Here is an 8,012-nt window from a genome sequence, read left to right as displayed (position 1 = left end):
ACCCCCACTCATGTCCAGGCTGTTCATGTAGATCTCATCCATTTCTCTGTTATTGGGCGATCCCCGTGTCTTTCTTGGGTCCTGTTTTCAATCAATGGGACCTGCTGAAACTGAAAAGCTTTTGTAGAGCAAAGAATACAGGTCAACAAGGCAAAGCAACAGCCTACAGAATGGAAAAAGGTCTTCACCAACCCCACATCTGACAAAGGACTGATATCCAGAATATATAAGGAACTCAAGAAATTAGACATCAAAACGACCAACAGTCCAATTAAGAAATGGGCTTTAGAACTAAACAGAGAATTCTCAACAGAGGGAACTCAAATGGCTGAAAGACATTTAAGGAATTGCTCAACATCCCTAATCATCAGGGAAATGCAAATCACAACAACTCTGAGATACCACCTTACACCTGTCAGAATGGCTAAGATCAAAAACACTGAAGACACCTTATGCTGGAGAGGATGTGGAGCTAGGGGAATTCTCCTCCACTGTTGCTGTGAATGCAAGCTTGTACAACCACTTTGGACATCAATATGGCGCTTTCTTAGAAAATTGGGAATCAATCTCCCCCAAGATCCAGCTATACCACTCTTGGACATATACCCAAGGAATGTTCAATCATACCATAGAGCACTTGCTCTGCTATGTTCATATCAGCATTGTTTGTAATTGCCAAAACCTGAAAACAACCTAGATGTCCTTCAACTGAAAAATGGATAAATAAAATGTGGTACATATACACAATGGAATACTACTCAGCAGAGAAAAACAATGACATTATGAGGCTTGCAGGCAAATGGATGGATCTAGAAAAAAAAATCATCCTGAGTGAGGTAACCCAGCCTCAGAAAGACAAACATGGTATGTACTCACTCATAAGAGGATACTAGATGTGGAACAAGTATGACTGGACTGCTACTCTGGTTGGATTTAAAATTAAGTCATAATGAGGAATATAACACTATCATTCTCCATGAACATAGAAATAAACTGCCCCTAAGTTCTTACATGTATACTCATAGATCAGTCCACCCATCAACTCCCATTAAATAAACTTTTTACAATAAATTGTTATTAAACCAGAAACCAACAACCAGTCAACATGCAGAGAACTAAAGACTGTGGAGTACTCAACTCTACATGAAATATCCATATTCCTCCTCCTAAAATTCATGAATCATTTCAAAATAATGGTCAGACTGGTAAGAGCCAGAGATAGTAGACACATGCAAGAACCAGTGTTTGTTGAGCACGCAAGCACCACTGCACAAATGTACACAAATGAACTCACAGTGGCTATTGCTGTGTGCCTGAAATCTATACAAGATCAAAACGGCAAAAAAAAAACAACATAAAAGGGAAAAGTATCCATTAAGCAACAACCTCAGCTGAGGACCTATTGGTAACTAATGGCTATGGGTGGAAGGAGAGTAAGTTTTCTTCAGAGGGATATGTACCCAAAGAGGCTACACATGATCCATAAGATGGCACTACACCCATGACCATACAAACAGCACTAATTATACTCAGTGGATTTTTTTTAATTTTATAATTAATTTAATTTTACATATCAGCCATGGATTCCCCTCTCCTCCCTCTTTCCACCCTCAGCCTTCCACTCCCAGTCCACCCCCCATTGCCACCTCCTCCAAGGCAAGGTCTCCCCTGGGGATTCAGCTAGGCCTGGTAGATCCGGTTGAGGCAGGTCCAGTCCCCCCCTCCCTACACCAAGGCTGAGCAATGTTTCAGCATAGGCCCTAGGTTCCAGAAAGTCAGTTCATGCACTAAGGACAGGTCCTGTTCCCACTTCCTGGGGGACTCCTAAATAATTCAAGCTAATCAACTGTCTCACTTATCCAGAGGGCTTGATCCAGTTCCATGGAGGCTCCTCAGCTGTTTGTTTATAGTTCATGTGTTTCCAGTAGTTTGGCTATTTGTCCCTGTGCTTTTTCCAGTTATGGTCTCAATATTTCTTGCTCATATAATCCCTCCTTTCTCTTGCTGATTGGACTCCTGGAGCTCCACCTGGGGCTTGGCAGTGGATCTCTGTATCTGCTTTCATCAGTCACTAGATGAAAGTTCTATCATGACAGTTAGGGTGATCGGCCATCAGATCACCAGAGTAGGTCAGCTCAAGCTTTCTCTAGACCATTGCCAGTAGTATATTGTGGAGGTATCTTTGTGGATTTCTGGGGACCTCTCTAGCCCTCTGCTTCTTCTGATTCCCGTGGGGTCTTCATTTATCATGGTATCTCTTTCCTTGTTCTCCCACTCTCTTCCTGATCCAGCTGGGACCTCCTGCTCCCCTAAGCTCTCTTTTCCCTGACCCTTGCCCTCCATTACCCGCCCCCAGGCCCAGGTTGCTCATGTAGATCTCATCCACTTCTCTGTCATTGGGTGATCCCTGTGTCTTTCTTAGGGTCCTCTTTATTTGTGAGTTACATTCTGGTTATCTTTTGCTTTACATCTAGTATCCACTTATGAGTGAGCACATGCCATGTTTGTCTTTCTGAGTCTGGGTTACCACAATTTTCTAGATCCATCCATTTGCCTGCAAACCTCCTGATGTCATTGTTTTTCTCTGCTGAGTAGTATTCCATTGTGTATATGTACCACATTTTATTTATCCATTCTTCAGTTGAAGGGCATCTAGGTTGTTTTCAGGGTTTGGCTATTACAAAGAGTGCTGCTATGAACATAGTTGAGCATGTGTCTTTGTGGTATGATTGAGCACTCCTTGGGTATATGCCCGAGTGGTATAGCTGGGTCTTGAGGGAGGTTGACTCCCAATTTTCTAAGAAAGCACCATATTGATTTCCAAAGTGGCTGTACAAGTTGGCATTCCCACCAAGAGTGGAGGAGTATTCCTCTTGTTCCACATCTTCTCCAACATAAGCTGTTTTCAGTGTTTTTGATCATAGCCATTCTGATAGGTGTAAGATGGTATCTCAGTGTTATTTTGATTTGCATTTCCCTGATGATTAAGGACACTGAGCAATTCCTTAAATGTCTTTCAGCCATTTGAGCTTCTTCTGTTGAGAATTCTCTGTTTAGCTCTATAGCCCATTTTTATTTTTAAATTGGACTGTTGGTTATTTTGATGTCTAATTTCTTGAGTTCTCTAGCTGGAGAGTTTTCTCTCCAGGTCCTGCCATGCCCTGGCAGTCTGACAGCCCACTTATAAAATAAACACATAGATGATTATATTATTTAAACTGTTTGGCCTAATGGCTCAGGCTTCTTGTTAACTGTTCTTATATCTTAAATTAATCCATTTCTATAAATCTGTACCTTGCCACATGGCTCATGGCTTACCGGCATCTTCACATGCTGCTTGTCATGGCTGCGGCTGGCAGTGTCTCCCTGACTTCCTGTTCTCTTGACTCTCCTCTCTGTTAGTCCTGCCTATACTTCCTGCCTGGCCACTGGCCAGTCAGTGTTTTCTTTATTGACCAATCAGAGCAACACATTTGACATACGGACCATCTCACAGCAGAGTTCTTTATATATTCTGAATATCAGCACTCTGTCAGATATAGGGTTGGTGAAGATCTTTTCCCATTCTGTAGACTGTTGCTTTGTCTTGTTGACCATGTCCTTTGACCTATCAAAGCTTCTACTCATTGGATTTAAAAGCAAAGCACATTAAGTTGTACGAAATGGGGAGGAGCTGAAGGGGAGGTTGTAGGTGGATTTGATTTTTGAATAATCAAAACACATTATATACACATATGAGTTTCTTAAACACAAAAGAGATTAAAAAATGATCTGTAGAAATCTTTCCACTAAGCAGTATATTCAGTGTAATGAGTTCATTATTAACCTTGCATGTCTTAATATAATTTTTTTGCATCAACATGTCATCTGGCAATATCATACTAGAAAAAATAATAGGATCTAATAATAAACATGTGATGTTACAAAGCTTCCTCCTCCTGTCTTCTTTCCTCTCCTCTCCTCCCCTCCCCTCTTTTTTGTCATTCTCAATTTCTACCTCACCTCCTCCCTTTCTCCTCTTCTCTTTCCCTGTTTTCCTACTTTCACATTATTTTTTAATTACTAAAAATGTAAAATATGCTCAACATACAAATGTTCTTAAATGAGAAATGGTGCAAGTCATATTTAAGAGAATTATAGTCTCATTTTCCCTGTCTCAGCCTTTCTTTTTAGGAGCCTGAAACAAAGATTAAAGCCATAGGAAGACTTCCAAGGGACTGTGACATTTTGTGTACATGTCAGATAACCATGGTGCTGCTATGTGGGAACTTGCACCAAGTTGAAATAGCTGTGAAATTTGCAATAAATTTTCAGTCCTTATATGTTGGACCTAGGAGATAAATTGGACATTTTAGATCATGTCTTTGCCTTTATGGGTTTCCTGGTCACTGCTCCTTTTTTTTTTAATGATCTCTTCTAGAGATGGCTGCTGCTTGGTAGTCTCACTTATCTTTAATACAGACATCTTTTGAATTCCTTGCCAGTATATGCAAATACCCACTCAACATTTTTATTCATTTGTCTAATATGCATCCTCAGCCAATTTTGTTCCAAAATAAATGCTTGTAAAGTCTATGAGGAAGATAAATGTCCATTACATTTGAATAACAATAAGAAAGCTAATTTTGTTAGTGCAAAGTGAGCCCAGAGGGTGAAAATGCCTGTCTAGTAACCACTCATAGGTATACTCTCCACTTAAATAACTAGATGGTAATGTTGCCCCTTTGTTTCTAGGGAGCCAGGGACTCAGCCAATCATTGACTGAAAGCATCCAAAAACAACTATAGGTATTAAGTACACGGACACATGCCTTTTTTTTCTTGTACTAGTCCCTAGACAATTAGTATAACAACTGTTTACTGAGCACGCACTTGTTATGCTTGGATGGCAAATACTCCAGAGGTAATTTAAAGCCTGTGGGAGGATGTATGTGGATTATAAGCAAAAACTGTACCATTTTATCCAAGAGACTTAAATATCCTCAGATTTAGGATAAAGACTGAATTCCTATAAGCAGCCTTCCCTCTCATGGGTTCTGAAAAAAATAGTACATACTTCCAAGTTTAAGAAATGGCAAGTTCTCAGCTCTACCTGTTCAGGGAAAATATTTGGAAATTTTTCATTTTGTATAAATACTCCATTTTCTTTATGTAGTTATGTGTTATTGGATATCTAGACATCATTATATAAAACAAAATAAGCAGGAATCAAATACATATCACATTTTTGCACATGCATGCATATGCTCATGATGAAAGCCAAAGAGAAGTTATTTTCTGGAGAAAGGACACTAGTGTGAAAAGATAGGGAGACAAGGAAGGGCAAGGGGTTTGGGGAGTTTACATGAGCAAAATACAATGATATATGTATATATATGTGTGTGTGTGTGTGTGTGTGTGTGTGTAAAAAGTCATAATGAAACCTATTTTTCTACATTAAACTAATTCTCAAAATATTTTCAAGACTACTAAATTGCTGAATGAATCTTAACCTTAATGGGCATGCACAGAGGTTTAACATGAAAATATTTGAGCATGACTGCAAAGTTTAAAAGGAGAATAAATGTGATGCAGGTTGTTCACCAATTGGGATGGACACCAGACTCCATATACTGTAGGTATCATGAAAATGTTTGCATGGTATGAGTACAAAGACACGCAGCTGCAGAAAAAGCGAGTTAAAAGGCAAGTGCCAGGTCCTCAACACGAGTTTTAGCTGTTCTTCTGAATAATTGTCATGTGTCCACGATTATTTGAAAATCAGGCACTGTCCATTTTCTTCTCTTGATTCCTATTCACCAGAACCATTCCTCTGTACTAATAGAAAATGATGAATAGAAATACTTCCTAAACATGATTTTCATCCAAAGGAACTTAACTAGAGATTTGCAATTGGTGTGCAATAAAATTAACAGAGATTTATTGCAAAACCACTTACATATTATGTGAGTCTGGTTATGATGGCTTCAAGGTCTTTGAACAACTTACTCTAAGTAGCTCTTATTTTCTTGTGGCTCATTTATTTCTACTGTATCTTGCTTATGTTAGGAATAATTTCGTTTTCTTCTGCAGCACCTGCTGCTCCATCCATAATTAGAGTGGCTTCTTTGTCACATCCTACTTGCTGTCCCTTCTCTTCAGTGGTTATAATATCTTTCTAAAATGTCCAGAACAAAAATTATAATATTCATCTACACAATGTCTTCATTAATGCCAGAGAGTTTCTACTGGTGTTATTTTCTACATTTCTAGATGTTCCCATCAATTCTCATCCATAAGATCAGTACATTATTTAAACAAGTGGCAGCAAACCATGAGGTTTATTTTTTTTTTCTCTAGTATTAAATGATCTTTTGGTTAAGTTCCAGGTGCAAAGAAAAACTCATGCCTTGGCTGAATGATAGCCACTAGGAATGATTAAATCGGAAAAAAAAAAAAAAAAGAAACCTCTTAGAACATTCTTCTCCTTTGAGATGTGAAAAGATTAAGGCATATACTAAGGGCTGTAGTAACAGTTCTGGAGTTGATGGGAGCCACTCCAGATATGACACCTGGGATGGAGAGATGACTCTATTGTTAAGAGAACTGGCTCCTCTGGCAGATAACCTGGGTTGGATCTCCAGCACCAACAGGGCAGCAAACAACTATCTGTAACCCCAGCCCCATGGGATCAGATACCCTCTTCTGGCTTCTGCAGAAACTAATTGCTTGTTGTGAACAGATATATGCTAAGACAAAACTTGCACATATGTAAAAAAGAGATAGCAACTAAAAAAAAAAGAGATATGGCACCTTTTATGGAACTATATAATTTACAGAATTTTAAGGTGACAATTAGAAATACAGTTTAGTAGCATATATTATGAAGCTCCTACATATTTGAAAAATAATATTAAAATGCTTATAAACTTGCATGTCATGTTTAAGGAGGGAAAACAGGATTGAGATTTTAGCATTTCAAAATTTGAAAGAGCAACAAACATGCAATTGTATTTCCTGTGCAGTTTCTAGTGTGACTTAATTTGAAGGTGGAAGGATATGCATGTGACCCATTCTTGCTTAAGTAATAAAGTAACCTCATGTCTGGTAATTATAAATTAGTTTGTAAAGGTTTGGAAAGTATTGTTAGTGGTGTAATTCTCAAATAATAAATAAAAACATTAAAAAAAAACAATAGTACTTACTGATCTTGCAGAGGACATGAGTTTGGTTCTCAGCACCCTCATGATGGCACAAGGCATCTGTAACTCTACTTCCAGTGTGTCTATCTCCCTCTTCTGACCTCCATGTCCACAAGTCACACACATAGTGAATATACATGCATGCAAGTAAACTCTCACACACAAAAAAATATAAATTCCTAAAAATTATTTTTTAAAAGTTTCTGACTTCTTAAAATAAAAAACAAAACAAAATAAAAACATCGAACATTAAAAAATAGATGGGCTATGTTGATTTTCCAAAACATTTGAAAACATTTTCAGGTATTTCTTGTTCATAGGAATGACAACGTTTAAGGAAGAATTGCATTGTATATAAATTTTTAAATTACAACTTTTGGAAAATAGGAATTTGTTAAGGTTTTAAAAATTATTTTCCAAGTGTAAAAGTGAATGTGTATTTAAACCATGATTAAGTAATTAAAACTTATCAAACCTCTTCTTTCTAAACAGCAAACTGCCACAGTTCAAACTCATTCCAGTCCCACTCTTTATTCCTAGACTCACAACTCCTTTGCCTCCAGAATTTTCATTATGTAAGTGCAGAGTACTGACAATGTTTAAAACTCTCTTCAGTAGATGTAGGCATGGGATATGAAGATGGGATAAAAGATGGGGAGAATAGACCAGTGGCCATGATTAAATTCTATCAGTCTCCTCCCAGATGGATTTGCAGTCATTTCAATGTTATTCAAAGGTATATAGATAATAAATATCACCTAGAATTTAGGTGTACAATGGCATGCCACTTTCAGGCTTATTTAGTTTGTTTTACTAGAGAAAATAGAAGGAA

This window comes from Peromyscus leucopus, chromosome 3 (genome assembly GCF_004664715.2).
Source record: "Peromyscus leucopus breed LL Stock chromosome 3, UCI_PerLeu_2.1, whole genome shotgun sequence".
NCBI lineage: Eukaryota > Metazoa > Chordata > Mammalia > Rodentia > Cricetidae > Peromyscus > Peromyscus leucopus.
The sequence above is the reverse complement of the archived record's forward strand: the minus strand, read 5'-3'. Positions refer to the sequence as shown.